The following is an 18,937-nucleotide window of genomic DNA, read 5'->3' on the forward strand; positions in this document are numbered from 1 at the left end:
CCGAGCCACATGTAGCTGTGACCTACACCACAGCTCATGGCAATGCCAGATCCCGAAACCACTGAGCAAGGCCAGGGATCAAACCTGCAACCTCATGGTTCCTAGTTGGATTTGTTAACCACTGAGCCACGACGGGAACTCCAAATCAACTATAATAAAAATTCCTTAAAAATTTTTTTAAAAAAAGTCACCTGGGCACAACATTATAAATCAACTGTACTTTAATAAAAATTCTTTAAAAAATTTTTTTTAAAAAGTCACCTGGACTCTTGTCACAAGAGCTAACCACTGTTAACGTTTCCTCGTGTTCTTTCAGATTTTCTTCTGTTTCTCTTTCTTCTGGAAGGGGTGGGGGACATTGACATGAAGTCCTTGGGAGCTGCGTTGGGTGATGGAGGGGCCTCTGAGATTTCTGTGTCCCAGTCAGGGAGCTGGAAGTTCTTGGCCCCAGTCCAAGTACTCTGGGCTGTGCCTAAGTGCCTCCCAAGTTTACGGTCCAGGAAGCTAGTCTTTGCTCCTTCCCTGTGTTTAGATTGAGTCTCATCGGCAGGAGCTGCCTGTGTGTTAGGATAACAGCTATCATGAGGCGCTGACTCTGCTTTGGTAACATTGAAAGGCAGTGGGCTGGGTGGGACCAGCTCTAAGTGTCTGCCAAGTGCTAACAGTTTTACGCGTGTAACTTCAGTTACTCCTCGTGACAACACAAGGTGGGGGTTATTATTATCCCTGGATGAAGAAAGAGGGACCCAAGGCTCAGGAAGTTAAGCAGGCGGTCCAGGGCCACACAGGACCACCTACAGCGGTGGGTGGTGACCCTGGGTCCCCTGCCTCCAAAGCCCAAGCTATTTGCTGTGTCATTCTTTCTCTCCACCATGGGTTGTGCCAGGGCCAGGATGGTAGAGGAGGCTCTATCTTTGCATGGAGTATTTTCTGTTCTCTCAGTGGAGAAGATCTGACTTCCTGAAATCAGCCTGCTCTGGGCTTTGGTTTTATACTGTATGGACGAGGCAGCTGGTTTTCATTTATTCATTCAGCAGATATTTGTAAGAGCAGGGTGTGCTCAGAGTGCTGAGTTGCCATTAGGGATGGGAAGGAAAGTAATAGAAGCCCTGCCTCCGATGGATTTATATTCTGGTAGGGGAGAAGGACAGGTGAGTACTTCTCACTAGGGTAGGAGCAATGATAGAGAGGGCTGGAGCAGGAAGAAGAAGCGTCTCCATCGAAAATAGTCTTGGAGTTCTTTTGTGGCTCAGCAGGTTAAGGATCCGGCATTGTCACTGCATCAGCTCAGGTTACTACTGTGGTGAGGGTTTGATCCCCGGCCTGGGAACTTACATATTCTACGGGTGTGGCAAAAAAAAAAAAAAAAAAAAAAAAAGAGAGAAAGAAAGAAAGAAAACAGTCTTAAGATGGTAGGAGGAAGGGTGGTTAGGGATGGCTGCCCGCGGGAAGTCAGTTTTGAGCTGAATTTCAAAGGCGTGGAGGCATGAAACAGCTTGGAGTCCAAGAAAGCACACGTGGTTCATGACGGCTAAACCCAAGGGTGAAGAGTGAGGGGTGCAGGGTAGAGTGTGATGGGCTCAGAAGTGCCAGATCAGAAAGGAGGGTGGGTGATTCACGAGCTAGTCTGAACAGAGTCCCCCCATTCTGAGGATCCGCTCCATGCATTAGAAAGACCACCCTTTGGCTTCTGGGTGGAGGCTGGTCGGAGGGGGACAGGCTGGAGACCGGAGTCTGCAGCAATGGGGGCGCTATTTGGCCCCAATGACAGCAGGACAGAGGATTCAGTTGGAAACAAGATGTGAGAGAGACCTGGGGGAAGGCTCCACGCAAGGAGGCAGTGAGGTCCAGAGACAGAAGGATGTGGAGGAAGCAAAGTTAAAGCCTAATTTTGGCCTCCCACCAGGGCGGATGGCGTGGCCTTTCAGCAGGTAGGAGGGAACATGGAGTTCCCATTTGTGGCGCACCGGAAACGAATCCAACTAGTATCCACGAGGACACGAGTTCGATCCCTGGCCTTGCTCACTGGGTTAAGGATCTGGTGTTGCCGTGAGCTGTGGTGTAGGTCGCAGACGCGGCTCGGATCCCGCATTGCTGTGGCTCTGGCGTAGGCCGGCAGCTGTATCTCCGTTTAGACCCCTAGCCTGGGAACCTCCATATGCTGCAGGTGCGGCCCTTAAAAAAAAAAAAAGAGAAGAAGGAGGTAGGAGGGAACAGAGAAAGAGGTGGAGGTCAGGTCTGGCAAGGGCAGGGCTGCCAGATAGAGGGGGCAGGATGAGCTGGAGATGCACGTGAGTCAGACGGTTTCCAGAGGTTGGAAATGTAGGATTTGAGGCCCTTATTTGATTCTCCCTCCCTGTTCCCTTCCTATGTTCCTGCTCTTCCCCCCACCCAGTCCCCCCCCAGGCCTGCAGCTGTCAGTCCTTCAGCCCCAGCCTCAACCCTCTGGGCACTTTATTCGAGCCAGAGTGGCTTCGTTCCCTGTAAGGCCCTGAAAATACTCCAACATCCCTGGGCAGGGGGGATTTATAGTCTTTCCACTTTACAGACAAGGCAACCGAGCGCCCCCTCCCCAGTTTTTTAAGCTGTTACATAGCCATCGTCCAGTGAGGGGAGGGTGAAGCCAGCCATTGGCCAAGGGAGAGAAGGGCGAGAGGAGGGGACTGGAGCGAGGTAACCAGGACTGTCCCACATCCCAGTACTGGGAGTTTCACCTCCTAGGGAGCCCTTCAGACCTGGGTACCCCTAGAGGGTTGGCCACCTGAGGTCGGATGGGGAAAAGGGAGGGAAGCTTCCTGCCGTGTTGGGAGCTGGGCACGCTCTCCACTTAGGCTCCCACCTCCTGGGAGGGCTCTGGAACACAGTAACCAGGCCATACGCAGGCTGCCTCTGAGACAGGTGCTTCTTGTGCCAGAGCCACCTGCCCTCTGAGCCCTGCGTCCCCTGTTCCCTGGGGATGAGCTGTCTTACAGGCCCAGGACTGAGCGCCCAGTAGATCCTCTGTAAATATTTGTCCAGTGACTGAAGCCTGGGTTATGTATGGGAAATGGGCAGCAGGGAGGATAAGTGCTTTTTCTTAATCAGTTAAATGATACACACAGGTGACTTTCTGCCCACAATCCCTTCTGGAGCCTCCAAGATCAAAGTCTTCTTTCTGCTTTATTTAGCAAAACCAATACCTGTTCTAATCTCCTCAAAGCCCTAACTGTGCTGGACCACCAGCGCCCGAGGCAGCTTCGATGTCACCCATTTGCATCTGGGAACGTAACTCTCACCCTCTCTCACGTTTGGAAACGGGGGCGGGGGAGGGGGGAATAACAAGCAGATGTTTTTCTAATAACGAGAAGATGTGCAGGCGCTGACGCATGAGAATAGTTTCCAGTCCGTAAGTTAATTAGCAAGCTGGGGAGCCCAGATAAATAAAGCTTCCTGTTTCCTTTCCTGTCCAGGAGTCTAAGATATCTGATCTGGAGGTTCCCTCCCTTTTTTTCCCCTCCACCCCAAGCATCAGGATTTGAGGGGAAGCGTTTAAAAGCCTGGCAATTTGTATGCATGGAACTGGCTTCTCAGTAGACATGTGGCCTGTGTTCCTCCAGAAACTCCAGCTTCATTTTTCATTATTTTTCTGGCTGATTACTTGTCTCTCCCTATCCCAGCCTTGGTTTATATGTTCTTCGTATTGACTTTCTCATAAGCTTTCTTGCAGCATTACTGGGAGTAGAGAGGGGAGAGGGTTATGAAATACTGCGTGCTGTGCCCTCTTTTAGTCTTATTCTTCAAGCAACCCCGTGAAAGAAGCATCCTTTGTTACCCCTGCTGTGTAGATGGAAAAGCTGAGCCTTAGAGAGGTTTAGCTACTAGAGCTGTTAGTGGGGAAATGGATTTAAGGATGAGCTTGTCTGATTGCTGGTAGAGCCCAAGTTTTTCACTAGTGAGTTCAGCAAATCCAAATCTTCCTTTATTTTAATTAATGATTGATTGATTTTTAGGGCTGCACTGGCGGCATGTGGAGGTTCCCAGGCTACGGGTCAAATCCAAGCTACAGCTGCCGGCCTACACCACAGCCACAGCAATGCAGGAGGTGAGCCACGTATGCAACCTACACCACAGCTCATGACAACGCCAGATCCTTAACCCACTGAGCGAGGCCAGGGATCAAACCTGCATCCTCATGGATACTAGTCAGGTTCTTAACCTACTGAGCCACAGCAGGAACTCCCCACATCTTCCTTTATTTTAAAAGGTTGCTATCTTAGCTTGGGCTGCTGTAACAAAATACCACAGACTGGGCGGCTTAAACAACACTTATTTCTCACACTTCTGGAGGCAGGAAAGACCCAGATCTAGGTATCAGCACATTCAATGCCTGGGGAGGGCTCTTTCTACAGTTTGCAGATGGACGTCTTCTCCTTAGGTCATCACACGGCCTTTCCTTGGTGCACGAGGGGAGAAGGAGAGAAACCTCATGTCTCTTCCTCTTTTTATTTTTTTTTATTTTTTTGTCATTTCTTGGGCCGCTCCTGTGGCATATGGAGGTTCCCAGGCTACGAGTTGAATCAGAGCTGTATCCACCAGCCTACACCAGAGCCACAGCAACGCGGGATCCAAGCCACATCTGCAACCTACACCACAGCTCATGGCAATGCCGGATCCTTAACCCACTGAGCAAGGCCAGGGATCGAACCCTCAACCTCATGGTTCCTAGTTGGATTTGTTAACCACTGAGCCACGACGGGAACTCCTCTTCCTCTTTTTATAAGGGCATTTATTTCTGTTAGTGACCTTCCCTCATGACCTAATCTAATCCTAATTAACTCCCAAAGACCCCACCTCCAAACCACCACATTGGAGGCGAGAGCCTCAACAGATGGATTTTGAGGGGACACAACCCTTCAGTCCATGTGGCTTCTAAACAAATCCCTTACTTGAACAGGGACTTCCCATTGACACGTGTTGGCAGACAATAGGTCTAGGGGCTGATCTAGTCTTCATTAGCCTTCTCTTTTCTCCTCCTCTCCCACCTTTCAACATTCTACCCTTCTGATCGTCTCTCTCTTCCCTGGGAGACATGGTCAAAATGGGAATAGTTTTTGTTTTCAAGCCGATCGAGCCATCTTCTAAAGAAGTCAGAGAGCAGACCCAAGAGATTATCTCAAAATTTATTCCAGCCAGAAGATCCTATGTTGCTTGGTAAAAATGTAATACTCAGAATTTGAGACTTGGAGTCCAAGGAGTGTGTTCTCTTGGTTGATGGCATGTTTACTGAATGTCAGCGGCTGTTGCTAACCATGCTTTGAAATAAGAGGCATGTGTTTTTAATAGAATCACAAGGTTTTATGCCTGGTTAAAAATACCGACATGGATGTTCGCTGGAGGAATGAGGCGGGATGTTGTAGGGCTGCTGTGAATTCTGTCTGCTGGGGCATGGAAGGGAACTGAGGGAGCACGGCTGGGCCCTTTCGTTTGCTCTATTTCAGATGGATGGCCCTCTCGTTCTCTTTTGGAAATGACCCCTGGCCACCAGCTGGTCTTCTCAGCCCCACCCATGTGTGGGAGCGATGGGCTTCATCCTTTGTGAATGGAAGGACCGAGGGCTTGTGTTTATTTCCAGAGAAATTTTTGCCTTCATTGTGAAGAGCATCCATTGGATTTTGCGGAAAGCCAAAATTACAGGGTGTTTTCAAAGAAACGCAACCCTCATTACTTCAAGAAATGCTTCCTGAATGCCAGGACCAGAGACCAGGGCCTGACCCCACACACAGAATGACAGGCAACCCTCACGTTCCCCATTGCAGCCCCTGTCCCCAAAGTGATGCCTGGAGGTCCTTCTTTAATTTTAGTTTTCAACTCAATGCATGTTCTTTTTTTCTGATTGTAAAAGAAATATCTATGTAAAAAGCAAATGAATTTTCATCAGTTATTTCAGCATAGATACTGTTCGTTTTCTAAGGTATTTCTTTCTCTTTTGTTTTGTCTTTTTAGGGCCGCACCCACAGCATATGGAAGTTCCCAAGCTAGAGGTCAAATCGGAGCTGCAGCCTCCGGCCTGCATCACAGCCACAGCAACACCAGATCTGAGCTGTAACTTCGACCTACACCATAGCTCACGGCAACGCTGGATCCTTAACCCACTGACGAGGCCAGAGATAGAAACTGCGTCCCCGTGGATATTAGTCAGATTCGTTTCTACTGAGCTACAATGGGGACTCCTCTAAGACATTTCTTTTCAATCATTTTTCCTGTGTGTTTGTAGATATATAAACAGATATTTACAAAATTGAGCTTATACTCTACAGTTTTTTGAATACTGCTCCCCTCCCCCACCAAATAGAATGTGATAAACTTCCTCCCATTTCATTAAAGAGCCTTCAAATGCATTTTAATTTTTAATTTTTATTTATTTATTTATTTATTTATTTATTGTCTTTTTAGGGCCTCACCCACGGCATATGGAGGTTCCCAGGCTAGGGGTCTAATCGGAGCTTTAGCCACTGGCCTACGTCACAGCCAGAGCAACGCTGGATCCTTAACCCACTGAACGAGGCCAGGGATCAAACCCGCAACCTCATGGTTCCTAGTTGGATTTGGAACGCCTCAAATTACTTTTTAAATGCAGAAGAACTCCCCTCACCCCAATTTAGGAGCCAGTTATTGTTTTGCCAAGAGGGCTGGATTTAAACAATCAAATAGGAGTTCCTATCGTGGCGCAGTTGAAACGAATCCAACCAGGAACCATGAGGTGGCAGGTTCAATCCCTGGCCTGCTCAGTGGGTTAAGGATCCCTCATTGTCTTGAGCTGTGGTGCAGGTTGCAGACGTGGCTCGGATCCTGCGTTGCTGTGGCTGTGGTGTAGGCCGGCAGCTGCAGCTCTGATTCAGCCCCTAGCCTGGGAGCCTCCATATGCTGCAGGTGTGACCTTAAAAAGACAAAAATGAAATGAAATGAAATAAAATGAAATAAAATATAAAATAAAATAAAGAGAGTGAAAATGAGAGAGAAAGCTTGCACGTTACTTCACCCCTTATGTAAATCGAGATTGTCTTGTGTGGGTTAACCATATACATTAAGTTTACAGCCTATTCCTTAAAAAAAAAGCTTGATTTACACACAGGAAAGAATTAGAGAATAATATACAAAAGTATATAACAAAGTGTCAAACTATACAGTAGGTGAATATGTACTAACGGGAAACAGTGACAGAAGAGAAAATCCTTGCATTTTCTGGTGTCATTAAAGACTTCTGGAGAGAGAAGAGATTTGAGGTTGGCCTTAAAGACTACCTGGGATTTTAAAAGATAGAAAGCTACTTATATTGAGTCCTTACAGTGTGCTTGGGACTTTATACATATTGTCCAATTTTTTTTTTTTTTTTTTTTTTTTTGTCTTTTTAGGGCCACACCTGAGGCATATGGAGGTTCCCAGGCTAGAGGGCAAATCAGAGGTGTGGCCTATGCCACAGCCACAGCAACTCAGGATCCGAGCCTCAAGGCCAGGGATTGAACCTGCATCCTCATGGATTCTAGGCGGATTCATTAACCACTGAGCCACAATGGGAATGCCTCATCTAATTTATTTCTTACAATGGCCCTCTCAATTTACTATTAAAAGCAATTGGACCCTTGCAAAAAATATACAGCACAATAGGATTATCGTATACAGGGCATTGCCTGGTAGCTTAGCAGTTAAGGACTGGCATTGTTGTTGCTGTGGTGCAGGTTTGATTTGCATGCCAAGGATGTGGCCAAAAAATAAATAAATAAACAAACAAACAAACAAATAAAAGATTAAAGTACATAGTATAATACAGTTGGAAATATTTTCAAGTATAATGTGATTGAAATAGACACAGAATAAAAAATATTTTTAATATAGGTGAAATCAAGGGAATTCCTGTTGTGGTGCAGTGGAAATGAATCCAGCTGGTATCCATGAGGATGTGGGTTTGATCCTTGGCCTTGCTCATTGGTAGGGGATCCAGCGTTACCATGAGTTGACCCCTAGCCTGGGAACCTCCATAAGCTGTGGGTGTGGCCCTAAAAAGCAGCCCCCTCCAAAAAAAAGGTGAAATCAAGATGAAGGGAAAATAGGGACAGGAAGAATGTAAGCTCTATGAAGGAAGGATTCTTTGCCTGTTTTGCTCATGATGGATCCTGCAGAACTGGATTAATGATGTGCACAGTAGATGTTCAGGAAATACTTGTTGAATGAATGAATGAGAGGGTTGGCTAATTTGTTTGCCAGTATGGCCCTGTGTGCATTTCTACTGATCAGCTGTGATTTTGACTCTGAGTGTCCTTGCAGACAAGGCATATAGGTAGGTAACATGTTCAGAAATGACCTCAATGTATAATTAAAGCACAGGTTCAGCAGGTGGTGGGGACAGGAGTTGACAGGGTATGTCTGGGGAAAGTGGGGGATCTATTCCAAGGAGCAGGGCTGCTGTGGGCAGTAGTTTGGAGGGATGGCCGGTGAGTGGGAAGCATATTTGGCAGGTAGACATGGGGCCAGTGAAGAGGAGCCTCCTGACTTGGGCAGAAGGCTTTGTATGCAGATTTACTTAATTTCTTCTTGGACCCAAACCCTCTATTACAGACTGTCCTTCCAAAATCCTTATGTTGCAGCCCTCACCCATAATGTGACTATACTTGGAGATAGGGTCTTTAAGGAAGTAATTAAGATTAAATGAGGTCAGGAGTTCCCATTGTGGCTCAGCAGTAATAAACCCAACTAATATCCATGAGGACTTGGGTTCAATCCCTGGCTTCACTCAGTGGGTTAAGGATCTGGCGTTACCCTGAGCTGTGGTGTAGGTCACAGACGCTGCTTGGATCTGGCATTACTGTGGCTGTGGTATAGGCTGGCACTTGCAGCTCTGATTTGACCCCTAGCCTGGGAACTTCCATATGCCGAGGGTGCAGCCCTAAAAAGAAAAACAAAGAAAGATTAAATGAGGTCATAGGATGGGACCATAATCTGATAGGACTGGTGTCTATTTTTTTTTTTTTTTTCTTTTTAGGGCTGCACTTGTGATATTTGGAAATTCCAGGCTAGGGATCGAATCCAAGTCGCATCTGTGAGCCTACACCGCGGTCAGAGCAACGCCAGATCAGAGCCGCATCTCCCATCTAAGCCTCAGCTTGCGGCAACACTGGATCCTTAACCCACCGAGGCCAGGGATCGAACCCATATCTTTGCATTGACAATGTAAGGTCCTTAACCCACTGAGCCACAACAGGAACTCCAGGAAGAGGAAGAGACATCAGCTAGCTGTCTCTGAGAGTGCACAGAGAAAAGGCCACATGAGGACCCAGTAAGAAGGCAGCTGTGTACAAGCCAGGTATCTTCCTTGAATGTAGACCTCTAACCTCAGGAACTGTGAGAAAATACATTTCTGTTGTTTAAACCACCCAGGCTGGTATTTTGTTACAGCAGCCGGAGCAGACTAAGACACCCTCTCTAGAAGATAAACTCACACCAACCTGGAAAAGGTGAACACTGCGTTAGTCCCAGAAGCCTAAAACCTCACAGAGGTTTTCATTTATAGAAGAGAACTGAAACATCGTCAGTCTGTCCCTGTGTAGCTGAGCAACCTCCCACACCCCGTGTGGCAGTAACAGCAGCTCAGAGCAGAGGGATGTAGCAGAAGCAGGCTGGGGAGGCGAGGAGGGGCACCCTCAAGTCGTCTGAACCCAGTTTAGTCTCTTCAATTTTGGTCTGGCCTTTTTCACTGTATCTTTCGAAACCTATTTATCTAAGTGCCTGCCCCCTCCTGATGGCCCCTCCCTGCTCCACCCTGAGCACAGATATAACTCACCCACAATTATAAATTAAAATTGTACATCATAGGGTATATGGTAGGGGGACAGCAGGAGTCACTGCCTACCCCTCATTTGCAGCATCTGGTCCCAACCATAAAGGCCCCCAGGGGACTGGTGTTCTGGGGGAGGGGCCACATTGCGGGAGCCTGGGCATGTGTTTTTCTTTGCCTGTTCTGGGCTTGGATTATGTTTATTCTTTCTCTACTAACTTCTGTAGCCCCCAAATCTATTTTTACAGCGAAATTGGTGCTTCTGTTTTGTCGTAGAGGAACTGCTGTCTCTGAAAATCATTTATTTGTAAAGTCAGGCTGCCATGTCCAGGGTGTGCACTGAGCAACTCAGAGGAGCAGGAGTCCTTCCCCTAGAATTGTGGTGGGCCTGCGTCTTGACTTTCACCGGGGTTTGAGGCCAAGGTCATATTGGGGTCACCTGCAGCTTAGGCCTAACCTCCTGCTTCCCTGATAAGACATTAAGGAAAACCCTTGGCTTGGATCTTCTCCTTCCAACCTTCCTTTTCTAAACATGGGTCCTGATGGCCTTTGTAATTTTCACTGATTATTTTTAAATGATTATGATAATGAGATAATAGGGATTCCATGATGTTTTCCAAGAAGCCATAGGAATAATTGTACTAATTTGATTCCATCTAAAATTATTAACTTTTAGGTAGTAATAAGACCTTGGAAAATTTAGCTCTTTTGTTCCTCCCCTCACCCTTTTTTTCTTTAAAAATTTTTTTTCTTTCTTTCTTTCTTTTTTTTTTTTTTCCTCTTTTTTTTAGGGCCGCACCTGCAACATATGGAAGTTCCCAGGCTAGGGGATAAATCAAAGCTGTAGCCGCTGGCCTACCCCACAGCCACAGCTATACCAGATCCAAGCTACATCTGTGACCTACACCACAGCTCACAGCAACACTGGATCCTTAACCCACTGAGCGAGGCCAGGGATCGAATCTGCATCCTCGTGGTTCCTAGTCAGATTCCTTTCTGCTGCGCCACAACAGAAACTCCCTCTTTTTAAAAAATTTGAGGTGTAATTGACATGTAGCATGTGTAAGTTTAAGGTGTACAGCGTAATGATTTGACTGACATATATCATGAAATGATTACTACAAGTTTAGTTAACATCTGTTATCTCATATGGATACAAAAAAAGAGAGAGAAAAAAAGATCTTTTCTTGTGATGAAAACTCTTAGAACTTAATCTTTTAACAACTTTCTTTTTGCTTTTAAAGAAAGTATTTAGTGGAGTTCCTGTCGTGGCGCAGTGGAAACAAATCCAACTAGGAACCATGAGGTTGCAGGTTTGATCCCTGGCCTCGCTCAGTGGGTTAAGGATCCGGCGTTGCCATGAGCTGTGGTGTAGGCAGGCAGCGGCTACAGCTCCAATTAGACCCCTAGCCTGGGAACCTCCATATGCTGCAGGTGCGGCCCTAAAAAGACAAAACAAAACAAAGCAAAAAAAACCAAAAAACAAAAAAAAGGTATTTAGTAATTGGAAAAATAAGTCTTACAATGGAAAATCATGTTTCAGCTTGCACTGCTATTAAATGAATGACATTTTTCTTTCCCTTTTAAGGAAGCAAGTGTACAAAATCTATGCCAAAGCTGCTGTGGGTTTATGCCCCTGAGCTTTTCATGGGATTATCGCTAGAGACCTTCCCTCAGACAGGGGAAAATCAGTCACTCAACCAATGACATAAACAAACCCAGAACATAAATATGACAGAGCAGAAATCAATAGGCTCTGTCCCCAGCCTTTTCCCATTTGCCCTCCCTACCAGCAGCCATTGAGCTCATTTTCTTCAGACCTGCCTTCTGAGGAGGGCCCCGCCTTTCCTTTTCTTAGGTCTTTGCAAGGGTTAAGGCCAAGTTGGTTATCAACAGGTTTTTCCCTTAGGGGATGCAAGCCTGGGACAGGGCACCCCCAAGCTTCCTCCAGTAACTTGCCCATAGCCATAAAGAAAGTCACATCAAAGCATTTCCTCAAAAACTGGTTAAACATGACCGCTTTGGGAGAGTGTGCACAGGAACAGCTGCCCTCTCTGAGTTCCATCTGTATCTGGGGCAGATTTTTGGAAAGTCTTGAAGAGAGAAAAGCAGGCACAGCATGTGAAGGAAGTGGCTTAGAAGTAAAAGAGACATTCCAGGAACCATAGCTGTGGTCTAAAAAAGTTCTCCATGATGTTTGAAAGATGCATGTAAAGATCATGAGGTACATTTCACAGCAGATACAAATACCAAATCCTAATATAATATTATATATCAATTATATCTCAATTAAAAAAAAAAAGGACATGAACATGCCCTTTTAGAAAAAGAAAAGAACATGGCCTTCCCCTTTGGTCACAGGACTGTATTTCTGTGGTCCCAGTACCACTTTGAGACTGTCATATGAGTATTGGTTTTATTTGTTTGGAATGAATTACAATAATGAACCATATGGAGATAAGTTTATAGATAAAGCAATGCAGTATGATGGTTCAGAACATGGAGTTGGGTGGACTTCTGTCTAAATTCCAGATTACTTTCTGCAGCTTACTTTCTGGGCACCTTGAGCTCATTTCTTAACTTTTCTGAAGCCCAGTTTCCTCATCAATAAAGAGAGATGTGACAACCTCCCTCATCAGATGGGAATTAAAGGAGATAACCCATTTTGCAGATCACCTAGGAGAGCATCTGGCAGAGGGCATGTCATTGCTGCTAATCAAAAGTACGTGCTGCAACTCTTTCCTGCAATGTCCTGCGAAAACACATCGTGTTTCAGGAGCTCTTGTGACCTGCTGAGTCTCTCTGAGATGCCTCTAAGACTTAGTGTTCAGGTTGGGGTGAGAGCAGCAAAGGTCATTTGCAGGTAGAGGGTTCATGCAGGATGTTCACAGGGTAGAAGGATCACATGGGCAGAGGGATCTGGAGTTGCCCTTTTTTTGCTAAAACAGGAACCAGCAAGGTTCAGCCCTTTTGGCTTTGCACAGGAATATGCTATTCAACCTAATTAAAAGGCAGAGGGTCCACATGCACTCTGCCAAACCAGAAAATGTGCTGTACCTAAGATACTCTGTGTGTGAGTGTGTGTGTGGGGGGGAGGATGGGAAGGAGAGTTAAGTATAGAAGAAAGGGTCTTTTTGCTCTTGCCTATGGTGCAGTTTTCCTGGGGCTCTTGGACAGAGACCTCAAAGCAGAAGCAAGCCTGTGCTTGACTACACACATGCACCTAAGCTGAGAGTGGTTTCAAGGACGGTGCAGAAGCCACCACAAATCAGAGGGTGTGCAAAGGAAGTGTTTCCATGAGGCTGAGGGCCTCTTTCCCAGTACCCTCAATCAGGGAGGTAGTGGGTCCCTCCTGGACTGACTTGGGGGTCTGGTGTCTGGCTGCATCCTGTGCTGACTTCTTCTTTGACCTGGAACACACCATGTCTCATCTTTAAGCCTCTGTGCCTTCTGCCGAATGAGCCAGTTGGACCTGTAAGCTTCTGGGTGGCGCTGAGCTTTAGCAGACCAGCTGCATCCCAGCCACGTGATGACCCGCTGGCTGGAGCGGGTGAGGCTTGACTATAGCCGACTCATGGGCTTTGCTTGGTGGATCTGAACACTCATGCTCCCAGTCCACAGGTCAAGCCGCAGTTCTCAAAGGCACCAGCCTCAGGAGGAAGAGAGGTTTGCCCTTTGTATCTTTAAAAAAAAAAAAAAAAAGCAACAGATAGACAACACTTGAACCTTGGAGGCTTGAAGTCAGTGATTAACTTGGGTTCTTCAGAAGTTGTGTGTTGACTTCAAGGACAAAAGCAGGAGGGGAGCTGAGGCCAAGGCTGTGGGTAGTCAGAAGTGCAGCGTCTTGCTCTGGAACACTGCGCCCTGACTGGTCTCAGATGTGGTCAGGCCCAGGGGATTTGCAGGGGTTAGAACCAGAGTTCAGAGCCCTAGAAGTACTTCAGTTGCTTGTGGAGTGGGGCCTGTGCACAGATAGTCCTGCTGATCTAAATGTGGAGCACAATCCCCTCCACATTTAGTGGCTTAAGAGAGCCACCCTCTTATTTTTTATGATTCTTGGGGCCAGGAATTTGGGCAGAATTTGGCCATGCAGTTTTATGCCTCATGTGGCATTGACTTGGATCCTTTAGTGTGGGATTGAATTCATGGCTGGGATGGTCTAGGAAGGGTTTGCTCTGGTGTAGAGACTTTGACAGTGCAGGGCTGGACGGTTGGGTTCAGCTGGGGCCCTGGCATGCTGGACTTCTCTCTCTTTCTCCATTTTAGTCCCAGTGCCTCTCCCTCTCCATATAGTCCTTCTATGTGGTCTCTTTAGCAGGATCACCAGATTTCTTATGTGACAGCTCTGGGGAGAGAGAGAGAGAGAAGGAAAGAGACAAAGTGGAAATTGCTAATCCTCTCGAAGGTGGGACCATGTCATTGCTGGCTGTGTCTTTCCTGCTTATTCCATTGAGCAATCCTGAAGCAGCTTAGGTTCAAAGGGATAGAGGAATAGACTTTGCTTCTCAATGGGGATGTGGCATGTGTACACAGGAGGGAAGGAATGGAAGGTGGCTATCTTCAGGGATAAGCTACTACAAGGCCCATTTGGCAGAATTGGTGAGAATTTGGAGCCTGGGGTCACATCAGGGGTAATGATGCCTAGAGGGTCTTTGGTTGCAAGAACATCAGCCTAACTATCTCTCAAGATCAAGCCTCCTTCTGGCTCCAGGAGTGAGATGTAATGACATCTCTTTGCTTCTTACATCCAGGAAGCCATCCTGACTCAGTGATCTGGAACACATCTAGCTCCAGAATTTCTCACCCAGCCAGGGTTTGCCCAACTCTGTGTCAGAGAGGAAGAAATGATTTTTATCACAAGTGCTGATTCTGATTGACTATTAGCAGCTTCCTGGAGCGCAGTGTTGAGAAGGATCATGAGACCACATCAAGACTTGGTGCCATGATGCGTGGGTCATGTCTGTCTTGGGTGTGGGACTGGAGGGTGGCAATGCTTTTGACTTGAGATCTACTCTCTCCCTGGCTTTGAGCCTGCCGTGCTCTTGTCAGAAGGGAGACAGGAATATGTAATGGCCTCTGAACTTGCACGTACATTCCCACATGCCTCCATTTGCAGGGCTCCTCTCCTTCTCCATGGTTGCCTGCAACTTTCTTGGTCTTTAAGGACTGCCTCCTTTAAGCTTTGCTGGACCACCCTAGTTTCTAGATCTTTATCAACTGAGATCTAGAGGCTGAGTTTCCACCATTAGATACTTCCATGCATTGTTAATTACCTTTACATCTGCATAATAATTATTCCTAATTAGGCTATTAGATAATTTAAGTCAAGGTCTGGCTCCTATACGTCCTTCCTTACAGCTCCCAGGAAGTAAGTTGGCCTTTGTCCTGATGGTAGCAACTTAAGATGAGCACTAGGAGGGAATTTGAATATATTGCCTCTATATTTCCTTTTGCAGGCTTCAGTGGTGGAAATAGGTTAATACCCATAGGCTCAGCTGAATTTTTCCAGGAGAGTTTCTCTGGATCAGAAACAAGGGTATATAGCTTTGGCCAAAGCAGAGTTGTTGGTCACGTGGCCCCAGGTGCTGGTTCTGGCTGAAGTTGTCGGGTAGCTTATGATTCTGCACAGGTAATTCCTGATGACACGTCCACAGCTTCCATGTGTACCTAAGTTCCTATGGCCCCTGTTGTTGCCTGTTGTTTCAATTATCAGTCTGAAAATGGTAGGTGAATGGGAGATGTTTAAAGACTCCAGAGAAGGAAATAGTGGCATGGAGGTGACAAGAGCTTTGAGAAGTCTCATGGGGAGGGAGAGGGTGACTAAGCATCCCTCATGCCTCCCAAGGGAAGACTGGTCCTTCTTACTTTGGAAGGGTTAATTAGTGCCTCTTAGGTGCTTATGCTTCCATATCTGGAGCTCAAAACCGAGAAAGTAAATCTGGCCGAATCCCTTTGAATTGTGTATTGCTGTGTCTGGGTTCATATAAGATCCCCAGAGACCAATGTGAAGAAGCAGACATCATAATTGATGTTACTTAATCTCTAATAAATTATCTAACTGTGGAACCTGGGTTGATCCATGGGTTGGTAGGGCGAAGAGAAAAAAGTCAATATTCAATTTTGAGCAGGGCTCTTAGACACCTGTTTCCTGTCTGTTTCTCTCAGGTCTCTAGTAGAAAGGACTTTATAGCATTGCTGCAAGATTAGATTGGTACTTCCCTGGAGATGAAGTCACACACGGCTGACATCCCTGAGAAGGGCCATAGCTCTACAGATGCCCCATGGGGAAATCATACTCCTTGCTCCAGTGATTCTGGGGTCCCCCGGCATTCCCAGTGAGTCACCTTTGTATATCCAGGAACCGCAAATGATGAGGATACATTTTACGATCATTAAGATCCAGTGGCAGTTCATGTGCTTCATGATCTATTGGAAGCCAGGTGAGAGCTCAAACTGTATCCTCAAAGGTGTTAAAGGAAGATGAAATGATGTGCACTCCAGCCATTATGCTGAATGAATTTCATTTTGTTGTCTTTTTGATAACTGGTCATCTAAATATTGTTTACTAGAAAAGCCACTTAGAGAATCCATTTTGCCAGTTGCTAAGAAAGAACATCAGTAAGGATGGCTGTAATTTGTTGAGTGTTCACTTGATACCAGATGTTGTGCCACATGTGTACCCATGATCTCATGCCATCTTTCTGGATTAATGGGCACTTGTGATGGCACCATTAAGAAATAAACATCATAAAAGGGGTGCTTGCTTTGTCCCCTTGTTCTGCTGGGTGGCATGGCTTTAATAAAGTCATTCCTAGAAAGGAAGATTCTGGGACTTGATGTGGCAGGTGTCAACTGGCTTGTCCTGTGTTCTGCCAGCCTGTGCAGGGCTCTGTAGAGTGCACGGTGAAGGCCATTCTTCTGCTTTCTTTGCTCTTCAAACCCTGACCTCACATTAGTTTTGTGACCACATGTATATGGATTTGGCCCGTTTCTCAAAACTAGCTTCCTCCCCCACTTCTGTGCAATTTTAACATAATGACAGAACTAACACCTCTTTTCTCTCTTTTGAAGAAGATGTACTTTGCACTGCTTGGAAGAAATTAGTTGTTAATTTACAGTTACTGAATGCTTATTCACATTTAACCATCTGTTTAAAAATGTACCCCGGATTTGCTTTAATCATGCATGGTAAGACACACAGACACAGAAATGACTGTAGTGGTAGAAATTTATATGCACAGATCCCTGGGAACAGAAGGTACCCCACACAGGGCCATGGGGGGCAGTACCGAGGTTGGTCCGGAGGCAGAAGGAGAACAAAGAGAAAATGTAGGTAAAATCCTTTGTTGTGATGTTTGCAAAAGGATTGGAGTGGGGGTGCGGGGTAAAGCAAGTTTAGGATTGGCTAGTTTGAATACTTTCAGCAGGCTCCAGGGTTTAGGGAATGCCCCAGGTTGTCTGGTACAACTGGAGTGATTAGGTTCTGGGGTGAGTAGCGCCGGAGATCAAGTGTGAGCGCTTCATAAACCAGGTGGTTTCGAGATCTGGGCTCTGCATGGGTTGGTTTGCATCTGAAAAGTGTGCTCTGAGTCGGATGGTTTGTGGTCTCCAGAAACTGGCTAGCTGTGGGAGGAGCAGTCTTTCCCCAGTCGGCAAGCCCCAGATACCAGAGCATTAAGAAAATAAGAAAATATGGTTAATATGCCATCCTTCAAATATTTACCCAAGAGGCAATGCACATGCATTGAGTGTCAGTTGTGTGTCTGGTCTTTGCTGTTCTAGAGCTAGTGAGGAACTTGATCCAGCCTTAGACCTGGCATGGTGGGCCTCCAGTTCATGCTTGTTACTGAAGTGCTGACAGGATGCCCAGACTCCGGCCTAGGGTGTGGAGAAGTGCCTGAAACGCTGTCTATATTGTGTCTCAGGCACTATATTTTAGTGCCTGAAATGCTGTCTCTAACCTCAAGAAGTATCCAGTCTAGTTGGAGCCGGAGATGTAAACGTCTTTATTATAACACGATCATTGTCATAATAGAAGCTACCATCATCTCCAAAGCCACGCCTTAGCGTCCCTGCTACCAGAGAATGACCTCACGGTCTACCTGGCCACCTCCCCCCGACCTCAGCCATCTGGTTCTTCTCACTTTTTCTAAAGCTGTCGTCAAGCCTGTCCCTTCTTCTCCGTCTCTACTGGCTGCCAAGAGATGCCATGTGGCTTCACTGAAGGAAAAGCACTGCCTCCCAACTTCCCCACCGACTCCGGCTCCTCCTAGAGACCTGGTTAGAGGGGCTGGGTGGGAGCCCCGTTCCTGTTGGTCCTCGGTTAGGCAGCAGAGCCTAGGCACTAATTCAGAGCAGCTGCCCCAGCTGTGGCCTTGTGGCGGGCATTTGGGAGGGGAACAGTGTGAGGAGTGCCTGGCAGGGTAAGGCGGAGCTTCTCCACCCACCAGGGCCCTAACCACCCAGAGGCTCCTTTGGACAGGCTCTCTGAGCCCCAGAAACCACTGTCTCTGGCAGGGCCTGCAGCCAGCACAAAGCCAGAGACAATTTTGAGGTAGACAGTTGGTCCGGGTGCCCTCCTCCCCGCACCCCCTCCCCCCCGGCTTCCTCTTTGTGTGTCTCTTCCTGTCCCGAGTCCCCCCACCGCCCCAGGGCCTTCCAGAGGGGCCTGTTGCAGACTGTGCTGTCAGCTCCTCTGTGTAAAGCAGTCACGAATTGAAAGGTCACCGTCCCCATGGTATTTCTGTCGCCGTGAAAGAGCACAGGAAGGAGGGCACAGTCCCTGCTATGAGGCGATGATGCCTGGTGGGCCTGTGCGTCAGGAACCTGCCAATTTGGAGGGACATTCGGAGGCGACAGCTGAGTGTTGCCCCAGAGCACACCTGTGACTTGTTCCTGCGCCTTCCCAGCCAGGGGCTGGGAAGCAGACAGCAGGAGGAGGGCCAGGGCTGCCATCACAAGCGACCGCAGCCTGGGGGCTTCCACCAGGGAAACATTTTCTCACATTTCTGGAGGCTGGGCGCTCAAGATCAATATGTTGGCAGGCTTGCTTCTCCCGAGACCTCTCTTCTCGGCTTGCAAAGGACTGTGTTCTCTCTGATTCCTCAGATGGTCTTTTTCCTGCCCGCC

The 18,937-nt window shown here is 47.1% G+C and overlaps 1 protein-coding gene across 1 annotated transcript in view; it reads left to right on the forward strand.

Moving 5' to 3' along the window:
• PDZD2 (PDZ domain containing 2) overlaps window positions 1-18,937 on the forward strand; it is a 415,428-nt gene that overhangs the window by 48,962 nt on the left and 347,529 nt on the right.

The sequence above is a fragment of the Sus scrofa genome, chromosome 16 (assembly GCF_000003025.6).
Source record: "Sus scrofa isolate TJ Tabasco breed Duroc chromosome 16, Sscrofa11.1, whole genome shotgun sequence".
NCBI lineage: Eukaryota > Metazoa > Chordata > Mammalia > Artiodactyla > Suidae > Sus > Sus scrofa.